This window comes from Delphinus delphis, chromosome 5 (genome assembly GCF_949987515.2).
Source record: "Delphinus delphis chromosome 5, mDelDel1.2, whole genome shotgun sequence".
Lineage (NCBI taxonomy): Eukaryota > Metazoa > Chordata > Mammalia > Artiodactyla > Delphinidae > Delphinus > Delphinus delphis.
Window position 1 is genome coordinate 78,642,549 of NC_082687.1, and position 14,465 is coordinate 78,657,013.

At 36.0% G+C, this 14,465-nt stretch overlaps 1 pseudogene; it reads right to left on the bottom strand.

The window, feature by feature from the left end:
* Positions 1–12,817: 12,817 nt before the first annotated feature.
* On the bottom strand, positions 12,818–13,310 carry LOC132426294 (large ribosomal subunit protein eL21-like; annotated as a pseudogene).
* Positions 13,311–14,465: the final 1,155 nt, after the last annotated feature.

A 14,465-nucleotide genomic window follows, 5' to 3' on the forward strand; every position in this document is an offset into this window, starting at 1 on the left:
CTGCGACTTTCTTGAGACAAGATTATTCTTCTGGAAACCATCTTGAGATGCAGTTGGTGTCCTTGAAGCTCTCCATTGTTAATCGAAATCATTACTTCCTCACTTTCAAGTAAGTATATCTGCTTTTTTTGGCATCAGCCTTAACCCCTATCTAAGCTGCCATCAATTGATTGGCTGCTCACTCCCACTCATTGAAAGTCTGTGTATCTGGGGACCTCGCTGGTGGTGCAGTGGTTAAGAATCCCCCTGCCAATGCAGGGGACACAGGTTCGAACTCTGGTCTGGGAAGATTCCCACATGCCGCGGAGCAGCTAAGTCCGTGTGCCACAACTACTGAGTCTGCATGCCACAACTACTGAGGCCTGCGTGCCTAGAGCCCGTGCTTGGTGACAAGAGAAGCCACTGCAACGAGAAGCCTGCACACCGCAACGAAGAGTAATCCTGGCTCGCCGCAACTAGAGAAAGCCCACGTGCAGCAACAAAGACCTAATGCAGTCAAAAATAAATAAATAAATTTATTTATTTATTTTTTAAAAATGCATTCATTTTAAAGAAAAAAAGTGTACATATCTGGCTTACAGTCCTCCTTTTCCTGGCAAGTTCCAACGTCATCCTGGATAAGATTTATCCAACATCCTAGTCTCTTATTTTTAATCTCATGTCAAATGATTTTATCTTCCACCTTACGATGGCCACCTACATGTAGGACTATAATCCTTAAACATGCATTTATGTGGAATTATAAACCTAGTTTCAGATAATAGTTTAGTCTCCTTCATACTCTCCCTCTGAACTATTTCCAACATCAACTCATCAGGCTCATTGATGTGTTTACACAACGGTCTCTTGTTTCTCCTTATCTACTTGCAATCACCAATCTTGGTTTCCTTTTCAATAGATCATATATCCTGTTTTTTCATTTGGACCCTTTGTTTTTCAGTGCCTTCAACACTCTTGCCCTATTAAACTGTTTCACTTGAAAACACAAAACATGGTTGCATTTATCTGATTGGCTGCTCCTCATGTGCACCTAGGTGCTGAATGTTGCTGAAAAAGGTGATAAAAAACATTAAAAAAAAGTGAACATTGAGCTCCTTTCTGAGTAGCACCACATCATGGTTCACAGGCACCTGTAACTCAGTGTCGAAGGGAACACATCATCTTTCTTCGCAAACTATTCCTGTTTTCCTTATCTAACTGGATGACACTAGCATTCATCCAGTTTCTCAAACATCTGAATTCTCTCTTTCCTCACATCATTAATCAATCATCAGTTGCCTCTTCACTGGTGTTCCTGCTTCCACCCTTTCTTCTCTACACTCTATTCCTCTGCCCAGAAATCCTCATTCAACATAATAGCTAAAGTACTGACAATGGCCTTTTTAAAATGTCTTACAAGTTCCCAGTGTGAACTCTCACTACTTTTTGACCTTTCCCCTACGTTTTTCCTTCACTCTCTACATAGCAGTCATGTGATTCCTTGGGTACACCAAGCATATTTCTTCCCAAGCCCTTTGCACATGCTGTTCCTTCTGCCTTGGAACACTCCATAGAAAGCTCTTATCACTTTCCTAGGTCTCTGTTTAAATATTGGTATATAAAGTAGACATTCTGTGACAACCAATTTCTATTAAAGAGTAGCGCCTCCCACCTCCCTGCTCCTCTTATCCTCCTCATCCTGGTTTGTTTTACTCCATATTTCTATCACAGTCTGACATGTATAGTGGTTTGGCTGTTGTCTGTCTCTCCCCAACAGTGTAAGATGCATGTGGGAAAGAAATTAGTTTCATCCACTACTATATCTATCCCTAGCACCTAGAACAATGCTTGGCATACAGGAGACTCTCTACAGTATTTGCTAAGTGCACAAATGAATGAGTCTATCTCATTTGAAATGCACCAAAATTAATGATTTGATAAGAAGCATATCAATTTTTAATTTGATGCTGAATTGAATATATATTCAAAAATGAGTTTCATAAAAATTATAATTTTTTTATTCAAGTTTTTAACTGTTACTTTATGTTCTGGGCTTCAGGCTTTTCAGGCTTGTGTGATTTCAAATAACATATGGTAGAACAAATGAGCATAGATTTGACACAACCTGACCTTTAAATGACAATGAGAGCGAAAGGGCAGAATAAATGTGGCCTTGTCAGACTCTTATGAGAACAGAAAATTTCCAGCAGCTTCAGGGAAGGTCAAAAAGTGTTCCTTAAATGGAATGGGGAACCAGCTGAAACTTTTTCATCGAATGAGGGTGATAGACAGAGGTCTCTTAAAGAATATGTAATGAGGATCATCCAACTTACTCAAACTGAAGAATGGCCAAGAGGTTGTATGATTTATCTCACATTTTCAAGCATCACATGATCATTATGGAGAAATAATATATTTTTAAAGGTAGCACATGATCGTGTTATAAAAATTTATAGAGTATCAAAGGTATAAAGCTCCAGGTCTTCTTTACCCTGTGTACCCCTTAGCTCTCTGATTCCCTTCCTCAAAGATACCCACTGGTACTAATTAGGTTTATAAATTTCTAAAAATATTCTATGAAAACACAACATGGATTCTATTTTATTTAAAATTCTCTTAACTCTGAAAGATTTCAAGCAGGCAAGAACTGTAAAAGATAATAGAACAGTCACCAATGTACACACAAAACAGATTTTATGACTATTAATATTTGTCCAAATAGCTTTAGACAGATGTTAAAAAACAACATATTACAGATACAATTGAAACCATTCTTACCCTCCCAGTCCCAGAGATAAGCACTACCCTGAGGTTGATCTGCATCTTTCCTAATAATTTTTCTCATACTCGTACTTACATATACCTCCGTAACAATATATACTATCATATACTTCTTAAATTTATGTAAGTCCTACCATACTATAGTATTCTGTTGTAACTTGCTTTTTAATTTGACATTATAATTTCAAAATTAATACTTATTAATACATGTAACTCTAGTTCATTCACTTTAAGTAACTACAGTTCCCCATTTATGAATGTACTCCAATTTATGTGTTCAGTTGATGGACATTAAATTGGTTTCCAATTTTTCGATTTACAGACAATTCTGTCATTTGCATCCTTATACTTGCTTTCCTATACACATATGCAAGATTTTCTTTAGAGTATATCTATAGAAGTGAAATTGCTAGTTTGGAAGATATATGCAGATTTAATTCTGATAAATATTGACAAACTCTTCTTGCAATCTATCAAACTTTCTACACCACCACCAGTACTCTACATATTTACACATATTCTTGCCATGATTTGGATAGAGATTGAAAACATGACCACAACAATTTATAGCTTCTCCCTTCAAGAAGTAGAGTGTTTCCTACCCACTGAATTTTGGCTTGCCCTGTAATAGGTTATGACCAAGAAAATACAGTGGAAATTACGTTAGGTGAAATCCAAAGCCTAGACCTCAAGAGACCTTGCAGATTCTGCCTTCCCTTCTTTGGAGAATATATAATATTATGTGAAGAATCCTCATCTACCTTATTGGAGAAAGATAGAACATGTGAAGAAGAAAAGAGATACCATAGCCAACAGCCATCTGAGTGAGACCACCTTGAATCCAGCCCCTTGAAGCCATCAGATGGAAGGAAGACCAGTAGAAGGACTGCCCAGCTGATCCTAGCCCAAATTGCTCATCCAGTATTATGGGTAACTAATGATTGTTGTTTTAAGCCACTGAGTTTGGGGATGGTTTGTTATACAGATACAGATTACTCAATACCCTTGACGTTATCAGACATTTAATTTTGCTAACCTGATTGGAATCTTTCTATGAACATGGTATTCATCATTTATTTAAGCATCCTTTAGTACCCTTCAAATCAGAAGAATGATTTCAGATATCAATCAATAGAATACAATCAATAGAGTATCCAAGTAGTCATGACTTACACAAGAGTAAATAATTTCTCTTACATAACAAGAAATCTGGAGGCAGGCCATTGCTGACACTTGTTTTGTAACTCAGTGGCATGCCTCTAGTTTAGCATCTCTGTGATTCTCTTAACTTTCTCTTCATAGTCAAAAGTTTAGTCTAACAGTTTCACATAGCACATCTGCATGCACTGGAAGGCAAGATGCCAGGAGTGGCATGGGATAGAGCACTTTTCCTTATGCATCATGGCCTTCCTAATTATAATAGCAATGTTTTTCAAAGAAACTCCCCAGCAGATTTCCCTTTACATCTATTGATCAAAATAATCACTCTAGACCAGGTAATAGTCCACTTTCCTTCAGAACAAGAAAAGTATGAAAAAGATTATTGTTTTGTTAAATAGGAATAGGTACAGAATCACTTTTTAGTTAAACAAGGAATACTGTCAGCCATACTTTGTAAAACATTTACGTAATTTTCTTCATAAAGTTCTCAGACATATTTATTTAGACATCTTTTCCTACATAAGGGAAAATAAATTTTGCTATTATAGTAGTGGGATATTTTATTTAAAAAAACATTTCTTGGTTCTTGCAGTTGTATAGAAATACTATTGAATTTCTGATTCTGATATTGCAATAACAATCCTATTCAATTTGTTTATTTGCTCTAATAGTTTATAGAATTTCATGGGGTTTTTTTGGGGTGTGTGTATAAATAATCACATAAACGATGAGAAAGGACATCTGTGATTCTTCTTTTTATCATCCCTGATTTCTTTCCCTTTTTTTTTTGTACCAATTAGGACCACTAGTGAAATGCTGAAGTGGTGTCAGTTGTTGTCAGTGGAGTCAGTGGTTGATACTCGATACTTTTTTTTACTCAACAGATTGATTTTCCTTCTGATAAGAAATCTGCTTTACCTTATTTAATGTTTTAACATAACTGCTCTCATTCTCATTTTTTTTCCTATCTATGACTGCACCAGTGGAATAATTTACAGTTTCAACAGGTGTGGGTTCTTCTTTCATGTCTATTTTTTCCTATAACTTTTTGTCATGAGAATTGGTGGTGTTTACCAGTTATTGTCTTAAGATAATTATATTAAATCTTGGACTAGGATAATTTTCCTTTTATTTTTGATGTCTGCTAACACTCCCTCATGTTGGAATATTTCCTGATAAGATCTGCAATAGTTTCTTTAAAAAAAAATTCCACCGCCAAAAGATACTAACCTACCTTCATCTAAATCCTTATATGCTACCTTCCCTCCTATAATATAACTTTCAAAATCTAGACTTACATGCTTCTCACCTACTCAAACATCCCATTCTTGTAATTCTCCCTTCTCTCTCCTTACTTGTAGTTTTCTTCCTCTCTATTATTCCAATCAGCATTGAAGCATGCTAAAAAATCTTGAAACCAAATCAACATTCAACTAATTTCTCACACTCTACCACCCTTTTTAGTAAAAAATTACTGGGAAGAGATTTCTGTCCTAGCTGGAACAATTTCTTATACTTCTTTCTTGAGCCCACTCTGGAAATGGTCCCACAGTATTCAGTTAAAAGTAATTATTTCTTAAATGATCTAGAATCTCCCTTTATAAAATTCTAAGTTCTAATGAATTTTGGAGTATTTGTCTGGTCTTTCTATTCTGTAACACTGGTCATGGACTAGTATCACACTTATGAAAAAGAGACTTTGTAGTATGTTTTGTATCTGACAGTTCTCCTCATTGATTTTTTTCCCCAGTGTTTTCCTATACACTTTGCATATTTATTTTTTTCCATATTAACTTTACAATAAATGTTTCTAGCTCAAAAATACCGACAAATACTTGTTGGTATTTAGTATTTGTTTTAGGTTCACACTAAATCTATGTATTATCTAGGTTTATAACATCGTTATAAACCTGTGTTATTATGTGCAAGAAAAAGAGATAGTTTTCATTTGTTCGAGTCCACGTTAGTGTCTTTCAGTTTTTAAAAATTGCCTGACATGTGTATTAAGTAGTTCTTATTAAATTTTATATGTAGATATTTTATCTTTGTTATGATATTGTATGTATAATTTTCTCATATATTTCAAAGTATTACTTCAAAAAATAAAGGCTATTGATTTTTGAGTATTAATTTTATATCTGCTACTTCACTTTTTTTGTTAGCATTGATTTTTGTAAGAATTAATGTCAAATCATCAGCTAATAGAGATAATTTTACTTAATTCTTTATTTTTTAATAGATTTTTATTGGAGTATAATTGCTTCACAACGCTGTGTTAATTTCTGTTGCAGAACAAAGTGAATCAGCTATGTGTATATATATATCTCCATATCACCTCCCTCTTGCACCTCCCTCCTTTCCTCCCTTTCCCACCCCTCTAGGACATCACAAAGCACCGAGCCGATCTCCCTGTGCTATGCTGCTGCTTCCCACCAGACAACTATTTTACATTTGGTAGTGTATATATGTCGATTCTACTCTCACTTCGCCCCAGCTTAGCCCTCCCACAGCATGTCATCAAGTCCATTCTCTATGTCTACCTCTTTATTCATGCCCTGCAACTTGCAACTAGGTTCATCAGTACTTTTTTTTTTTTAGATTCTACATATATGTGTTAGCATACGGTATTTTTCTCTTTCTGACTTACTTCATTCTGTATGACAGAATCTAGGTCCATCCACCTCACTACAAATAACTCAATTTCATTAGTTTTTATGGCTGAGTAATATTCCATTATATATATGTGCCACGTCTTCTTTATCCATTCATCTGTCAATGGACATTTAGGTTGGTTCCACGTCCTGGCTATTGTAAATAGTGCTGCAATGAACATTGTGGCACATGTCTCTTTTTGAATTATGGTTTCCTCAGGGGATAGGCCCCGTAGTGGGATTATTGGGTCATATGGTAGTTCTATTTTTAGTTTTTTAAGGAAGCTCCATACTGTTCTCCATAGTGATCGTATCAATTTACATTCCCACCAACAGTGCAGGAGGGTTTCCTTTTCACCACACCCATTCCAGCATTTATTGTTTCTAGAGTTTTTGATAATGGCCATTCTGACTGGCGTGAGATGATACCTCATTGTAGTTTTGATTTACATTTCTCTAATTATTAGTGATGTTGAGCATCTTTTCATGTGCCTCCTGGACATCTGTATGTCTCCCTTGGTGAAATGTTTATTTAGATCTTCTAGCCATTTTTTAACTGGGCTCTTTGTTTTTTTCATATTGAGCTCCATGAGCTATTTGTATATTTTGGAGATTAATCCTTTGTCTGTTGTTTCATTTGCAAATATTTTCTCCCATTCTGAGGGTTGTCTTTTTGTCTTGCTTATTGTTTCCTTTACTCTGCAAAAGGTTTTAAGTTTAATTAAATCCCATTTGCTTATTTTTGTTTCTATTTCTGTTACTTTAGGAGGTGGGTCAAAAAAGATCTTGCTGTGGTTTATGTCAAAGAGTGGTTTTCCCATGTTTTCCTCTAAAGTTTTATAGTGTCTGGTCTTACATTGAAGTCTTTAATCCATTTGGAGTTTATTTTTGTGTATGGTGTTAGGTAGTGTTCTAATTTCATTCTTTTATGTGTAGCTGTCCAGTTTTCCCAGCACCACTTATCGAAGAGACTGTCTTTTCTCCATTGTATGTTCTTGCCTCTGTTGTAAATTCAGTGCCAATATGTATGTGGGTTTATCTCTGGGCATTCTATACTGTTCCATTGGTCTATATTTTTTGTGTGTGCCAGTACCATACTGTTTTGATTATTGTAGCTTTGTGGTATAGTATGAAGTCAGGGAGCCTGATTCTTCCAACTCTGTTTTTGTTTCTCAAGATTGCTTTGGCTATTCAGAGTCTTTTGTGTTTCCATACAACTTGTAAGATTTTTTGTTCTAATTGTGTGAAGAATGATATTGGTAGTTTGATAAGGATTGCATTGAATCTCTAGATTGCTTTGAGTGGTATAGTCATTTTCACAATATTGATTCTTCCAATCCAAGAACATGGTATATTTCTCCATCTGTTTATGTCATCTTTGATTTCTTTCATCAGTATTTTATAATTTTCTGAGTACAAGTCTTTTGCCTCCTTAGGCAGGTTTATACCTAGGTATTTTATTCTTTTTGTTGCAATGGTAAATGGGAGTGTTTCCTTGATTTCTCTTTCTGATTTTTCATTGTTGGTGTATAGGAATGCCAGAGATTTGTGGGCATTACTTTGGTATCCGGCAACCTTACCAAATCCATTTATTAGTTCTAGTAGTTTTCTGTTGGCATTCTTTAGGATTTTCTATGTATAGTTTCATGTCATCAGCAAACAGTGGCAGTTTTACTTCTTCTTTTCCAATTTGTATTTCTTTTTCTTCTCTGATTGCTGTGGCTAGGACTTCCAAAACTATGTTCAATAAGAGTGGCAAGAGTGGACATCCTTGTCTTGTTCCTGATCTTAGAGGAAATGCTTTCAGTTTTTCCCCATTGAGTATGATGTTTGCTGTGGGTTTGTCATATATGGCCTTTATTATGTTGAGGTAGGTTCCCTCTATGCCCATTTTCTGGAGAGTTTTTTTTATCATAAACTGGTGTTGAATTTGGCAAAAGCTTTTTCTGCATCTATTGAGATGATCATACGGTTTTTATTCCTTGATTTGTTAATGTGGTGTATCACATTGATTGATTTGCATATATTGAAGAATCCTTTCATCCCTGGACTAAATCCCACTTGATCATGGTGTATGATCCTTTTAATGTGCTGTTGGATTCTGTTTGATAGTATTTTGTTCAGGATTTTTGCATCTATGTTCATCAGTAATATTGGTCTATAATTTTATTTTTTTGTGATATCTTTTTCTGGTTTTGGTATCAGGGTGATGGTGGCTTCATAGAATGAATTTGGGAGTGTTTCTCCCTCTGCAATTTTTTGGAAGAGTTTGAGAAGGGTTGGTGTTAGCTCTTCTCTAAATGTTTGATAGATTTCTCCTGTGAAGCTGTCTGGTCCTGGACTTTTGTTAGTTGGAAGATTTTTAATTACACTTTCATTTTCTTTACTTGTAATAGGTCTGTTTATATTTTCTCATTTTTCCTGGTTCAGTCTTGGAAAATTGTACCTTTCCAAGAATTTGTCTGTTTCTCCATGGTTGTCCATTTTATTGGCATATAGTTGTTTGTAGTATTCTCTTATAATCTTTTGTTCTTCTGCAGCGTCAGTTGTGATTTCTCCTTTTTCATTACTAATTTTATTGATTTACATCCTCTCCCTTTTTTTCTTGATGAGTCTGGCTACAGTTTATCAATTTTGTTGATCTTCTCAAAGAACCAACTTTTAGTTTTGTTGATCTTTGCTATTGTTTTCTTTGTTTCTATTTCATTTATATCTGCTCTGATCTTTATGATTTATTCCTTCTACTGACTTTGGGTTTACTTTGTTCTTCTTTCTCTAGTTGTTTTAAGTGTAGCATCAGTTTGTTTATTTGAGATTTTTCTTGTTTCTTGAGGTGAGATTGAATTGCCATAAATTTCCCTGTTAGAACTGCTTTTGCTGCATCCCATAGGTTTTGGGTTGTCATGTTTTCATTGTCATTTGTTTCTATGTACTTTTTTATTTCTTCTTTGATTTCTTCTGTGATCTCTTGGTTAATTAGTAGTACACTTTAGCCTCCATGTATTTGTGTTTTTACAGTTTTTTTCCTATAAATTGATTTCCAATCTAATAACATTGTGGTCAGAAAAGATGCTTGATACAATTTTATTTCTTAAATTTTCTGAGGCTTGATATGTGACCCAAGGTGTGATCTATCCTGGAGAATGTTCCATGTGCACTTGAGTGGAAAGTGTTTTCTGCCACTTTTGGGTGGAATGTTCTATAAATATCAATTAGATCTATCTGGCCTATTGTGTCATTTAAAACTTGTGTTTCCTTATTTATTTTCTGTTTGGATGATCTGTTCATGGGTGTAAGTGGGGTGTTAAATTCCCCTACTATTATTCTGTTACTGTCGTTTTCTCCTTTCATCATTGTTAGCATTTGCCTTATATATTGAGGTGCTCCTATGTTGGGTGCATAAACATTTATATTTGTTATATCTTCTTCTTGGGTTGATCCTTTGATCATTATGTAGTTTCCTTCCTTATCTCTGGTAACAATCTTTATTTTAAAGTCTATTTTACCTGATACAAGTATTGCTACTCCAGCTTTCTTTTGATTTCCACTTGCATGGAATATCTTTTTCAATCCCTTCACCTTCAGTCTGTATGTGTCTGTAGGTCTGAAGTGGGTTTCTTGTAGATAGCATATATATGGCTCTTGTTTTTGTATCCATTCAGCCAGTCTGTGTTGTTTGGTTGGGGCATTTAATCTGCTTACATTCAAAGTTATTATCAATATGTATGTTCCTATTACCTTTTTCTTAATTATTTTGGGTTTGTTTTATGGGTCTTTCTCTTCTGTTGTGTTTCCTGCTTAGAGAAGTTCCTTTAATATTTGTTGTTAAGCTGCTTTGGTGGTGCTGAATTCTCTTAGCTTTTGGTTATCTGAAAAGCTTTTGATTTCTCCATCAAATCTGAATGAGATCCTTGCTGGGTATAGTAATCTTGGTTGTATGTTTTTCTCTTTCATCACTTTAAATATACCCTGCCACTCCCTTCTGCCCTGCAGTTTGTGCTGAAAAATCAGCAGATAACCTTATGGGGATTCCTTTGTATGTTATTTTTTGTTTTTCCTTTGCTGCTTTTAATATTTTTTCTTTGAATTTAGTTTTTGTTAGTTTGATTAATATGTGTCTTGGTGTGTTTCTCCTAGGGTTTACCCTGTATGGGACTCTCTGTGCTTCCTGGACTTGGGTGACTATTTCCTTTCCCATGTTAGGGAAGTTTTCCACTGTAATCTCTTCAAATATTTTCTCAGACCCTTTCTTTTTCTCTTCTTCTTCTGGCGTCTCTATAATTTCAACATTGGTTCATTTAGTGTTGTCCCAGAGATCTCTGAGATTATCTTCAATTCTCTTCATTCTTTTTTCTTTATTCTGCTCCTCAGCAGTTATTTCCACCATTTTGTCTTCTAGCTCACTTATTCATTCTTCTGCCTCAGTTATTCTACTATTCATTCCTTCTAGTGTATTTTTCATTTCAGTTATTGCATTGTTCATCTCTGTTCTTTAGTTCTTCTAGATCTTTGTTAAACATTTCTTGTATTTTCTCAATCCGTGCTTCCATTTTATTTCTGAGATTCTGGATCATCTTTACTATCATTACTCTGAATTCTTTTTCAGGTAGATTGCCTATTTCCTCTTCATTTATTTGGTCTTGTAGGTTTTTACCTTGCTCCTTCATCTGTAACATATTTTTTTGTTGTCTCTTTTTTTTTTTTTTTTTTTAATGAGTGGGATTGTATTCCTACCTTACTGGTTGTTTGCCCTGAGGCTTCCAAGACTGGAGTTTATAGGCTATTGGGTAGAGCTGAGTCTTGGTACTGAGACGACGACCTCTGTGAGACCTCAATCCAATGAATATTCCCTGGGGTCTGAGGTTCTCTGTTAGTCCAGTGGTTCAGACTCAGTGCTCCCACCGCAGGAGCTTCCACCCGACCCTGGGCTTGTGAACCAAGATCCCACAAGCTGCATGGGGTGGCAAAAAAAAAAAAATTAAAAAATAAAATTAGACTAGGAAACTAACAGATATGTTAGAAAGAATGTAAAAATAAAAATATAGATGAATCACCAACCAGAAGGTACATCAGTACCACAATAGTAAAAAAGAGGAGGAGGGAAAAGAAAAAAGAAAAGGAGGGTGGGGGGAAGGCCTTGGCTGTGGAGGGCTCGGCCTAAGCAAGGGTGAGGTTTGGGCAGTGGGTGGGGCCAATGTTCAGGACCCAAAGGACTGGAAAAGGCTCTGGGGGCTTTGGTGGGTGAAGATTAGGCTGAAGGAACAGAAAGGGCCCAGGGGTGTCCCCAACCCCTGGTCTCAGAGGACAGGGGACCTCACCTGGGACTCAGCAGGCTTTCTGGGCTCGAGTGGGCAGGGCAATTGCCCTCTGCTTTTCTCCTGCTCCTCCTGGATGGCCCCTTCTACCTGCCTCTCCTGATCTCCCTGGCTTCAGGGTCACCAGTCCTGTCTGGCCTCCACTTCTCCTCCCCCCTCAGTCCCCCTACATCCTACCGGTTCACCCTGGGGTTCCTCTTGTCTTCTTGGGCATCAGAGTCCCCCACCAGCGGCCCTAGTTGTGGGGAGATGCTAACTCCACATCTTCCCACACCATCATCTTGACTCGCTCCCAATTTTACTTAATTCTCATGCCTTGATTTCCTTGTCTAATTCCATTTGATTAATAACTCCAACACAGTGCTAAATGGCAGTGAAAACAGTGGGCATGCTTGTCTTACTCCTGACTGTAGTGGAGAGATCTTAAACTTAAACCAAAGATCTTAACCAGAGATCTTAAACCAAAGATCTTAAACCAGAGATCTTAAACCAAAACTCTTTGCACACAGAAGGTTAGGTGTTTACTAATTGGCTTTGAGTAGGTAACTTATCCGAATATGATTTGTTTGAGAATTTTATATATATTTCTGTTTCCTCTTTAATTGTGATAAACATAAATTTTACAACACACTTGTTGAAGCAAGAGATATATAAATAAGAACAGCATTCTCTAGTATTCCTATGTTCTTTTTTTTTTTATAAATAATATCTAGCAGTTTATTAACCAATGGAGTATATTGCACAACAAACTACCTCACATCTTTCAGGAAGAAAAACCACTGAATTTGAAAAGTAAAACGATGTCACCCACTGAATTCAGACACAATTAAAATATGTTTTAAGTATTTGTTTTGGGGAGGGGGGTCACACACTCTTCTCAATTAAGAGAAACATTTATACAGTCCAGGTCTTTTATTTTCTTTACATGCATCATGCCATGAATTAATAGGGAATGGGTTCCAACAGTTCCAGCTCCTTTCCATTAGTTCTCATGAAGTGTGCTTCTCTGGGTGGAGCAGGCTGACGCTTCAGTTGAACCCAGGTGCTTTTCTCTTTGGCTTCCTTCTTTTTCTGATCATTTTCCTTCACTCGTTTCAAGAAGATATCTCAGCTCTTAGAGTGCTTAATATGCTCGATACACACATTAATTCTCTTGGCAAGAATCTTGCCCTTAACTTGTTTGGTTACAATGATGCCAACAGCATGCTGGGTAACATTGTAGACTCTCCCCGATTTGTCATGGTAACATTTGTGGGGCATTCCTTTTTGAACAGTGCCCATTCCTTTGATATCTACAATATCACCTTTCTTGTAGATTCACATGTATGTGGCCAAAGGAACAACTCCATGTTTTCTAAAAGGCCTAGAGAACATGTAGTGGCTGCCCCTCCTCTTTCCCTTTTTTGTTGGTCATTTTGGCGAATTACTGGAATATGGCTGTTCTGGCCAAAAAGCTAGCATTCCTATTTTCTATAGTGATAATATCCTGAGCAAATTTTATATTACAAAAAGTCCAGGGTTCAAAATAGTTTAATATTAGTAAAAGAACCCTACAGGGAGACAGTTTACTGAAAAATGCTTTTCTCTCCCATAATACCTAATGCTGACAATTGAACAAAGATGTTTGTGAAGGATAAAGCTTCATTAAACTACAAATACATTAATATCTAGCCTACTATATGTGTAATAACTAGTTTCAAGTCTTTATAAGTACAAACTTAAATTTTGTTGCTTTGAAAGACATTACATTCACAACTTTGGACTGTAATTCTATTTTATTTTTATTCATTTTAATGCATATTACTTGCATAAAGTTTGGTAAATGCCGAAGTTTCATGATAATTTTATTCTGGTAGGTAGTCACGAGTTTTAGAGAAAACTCTCCATGTCCTCCAAAGGAAAGAGCTAAGGTTGGAATAAGAAACATACTCTCAAGGGAGTTCTGACTACCTGTATGCACATGAGTTACCTGGTGTGGACCCTGTCCTGCAGCCTTGGAATCTCCTTTTTACTGAGAGAGGAAGTAGATGCATGAAGAAGGATGCCCTTTGGAAATGTTAGTATATACAGTTAAGGACTACACAACCCTTTGAGATGGTTCTTCTTATTTCTTAAGAGCTGTGAATTTTGAAAAATATGGGTGGATGAGAAATGATGTGGATTCAATGTGCTTCAGCTGTAGATTTTATGAAATTATATAGGCTGGAATTATGATGTGCAGGACAAATCAGAAAATATGTCTGTAACATTTATATTAAAAAGACAGACACACTTATACAGATATTGATAAAATAAGGGCACACTCAACACCAAATAAAGATGAAAAAAATCATTATTATGAAGATGTCAATGAAGACAACTGGCTGTATGGAATACTTAAGAAAACATGTTTAGCAATGAAGAAATGGCATGTTTTCTATTGAAGTCAGTGTATTTTAGTGACCTAAGGCCTAAGTTGTACCTGACAAAAGTGAAATGTCCTGAGGTCATGAGACTAACACTTTTTGCCTCTGCAAAATTTTACATCTACAAAAATAGCTTTCAGGTGAAAACCACAGCCTTTTCTAAACAAGCTACA